This window comes from Elephantulus edwardii, unplaced genomic scaffold, assembly GCF_000299155.1.
Source record: "Elephantulus edwardii isolate Elephantulus edwardi_28Jun2011 unplaced genomic scaffold, EleEdw1.0 scaffold00208, whole genome shotgun sequence".
Classification (NCBI taxonomy): domain Eukaryota; kingdom Metazoa; phylum Chordata; class Mammalia; order Macroscelidea; family Macroscelididae; genus Elephantulus; species Elephantulus edwardii.
This window is the reverse complement of record NW_006399958.1, coordinates 745,251-746,840: the sequence shown is the minus strand read 5'-3', so window position 1 is coordinate 746,840 and position 1,590 is coordinate 745,251.

Below are 1,590 nucleotides of genomic sequence, written 5' to 3'. Positions count from 1 at the left end.
TCCTTATACTCATTCTACAATAATGGTTTTATACAATATTTATCCTTACGGGACTGAATTAGTTCACTCAGCATAATGCTCTCTAGTCCCTCCCAAGTTAGGTAATAATTTACAAAGTTATTGCTCCTGCGTGCTGCATAGTATTCCATTGTATGAAGGTAACATAATTTCTCAATCCATTCGTTTGTGGCTGGACCTTTTGGGCTGTGGGAAGGATCTTTTGTGAAAAACAATGTATTCAGACTTTGTAAATAAATCAAAATAAAATAATTTTTTTTAAAAAAGAAACGAAGATGGCTAGAATCAGTTTCTCATGCTGTGGACATGGTATCAGGGGGTCTGCAGGGCCTGGAGACCATCTTGCTTGGAACAGCAGATGAACAGCAAGAAAGAGGAGAGCTCTCAGCAGAGATGAAGTGACCCAGCGGCCACAGCGGCAGGTTCAAGTATCTGAGGAAGGAACAAGGCCACGCATATTGACCACAGGGTCCCTCTGAGTTGATTGAAACTTGAAGATGCTTAATGACAACGACATACTTTTACAGGAGCAAACTGCACGTCTTTCTCCGGAAAAGCAGTTCACTTACTCACTGCTTTTGAGTGAGAGTTTTGAGCTGACTCTTCAATGGGGTTTCAGAGGCTGTAAATACCACAAGAGGAGATTGCTCCTCTTTCTGGCACCAAGCAGCTGATGGATTTGAACCGCCAGCTTTAGGTTTGGCGGCACAACTCCTTACCCAGTAGGCTATCAGAGCAGATAAGCGCGTGTGTCCAAATTTTTGATACTTCTGTTAGCAGCCTCGTGGTTAAACACTGCACCACTGCGACTCTTACAAGATCAGATAGACCACAGTTACCTTAAAGCATAAAGTTGGGATGGTTGAGGGGCAGGACATTTAAGGAATGAAACAAATGAACGAGGGGGAAAAAAAGATAATGGAGCAGTGTGAAAAATGTAATGAGCAACAGGGTCTAGAAACGGTGTTTATTTTCATCAAAAGAAAGAGTGGGGAAAAGGGAGTTCTGGTGGCCTAGCGGCAAGAAGCTGCAGTGCAATCCCAGAGGCGTGCAGTTTGAATCCATCAGATGCTCTGCTGGAGAAGGAGGGGCAATCTCCTCCTGTACCGGTCAGATCCGATTTGATGGTATGCACAAAAAGTAATAAAAATAAAATTTTTTTAAAAAAATAAGAGGAAAGAAAGACTTGATTTCAAACGTCAGTACTACCAGAATCGAGAAACCCTGCAGCGCATACAATGCATGAAACAATTTATTGAATAAAAACGACAGTGAGGTAACATCTCACCCCTGCAACAATAAGACAGCAAACAACAAATGCTGGCCAGGGTGTGGAGAGACTGGGACTCTCTTACTCTGCCAGTGGGATTATAAAATGGTGCAGTCAGCACCGAAAGCAATTTGGTGCTTCCTTTAAAATTTGCAAACAACAACAACAAAAAAATTTTAAAAAATTTGCAAACAACCCTGAAACCTACAGCATCCCTTTTCAGCACGAAGTAGCTAAGAGAATACACCATCCCCTTTAACTTATGAATCAGGGTGAAGTCTCTCTCAGGGAGGAGTGATAGG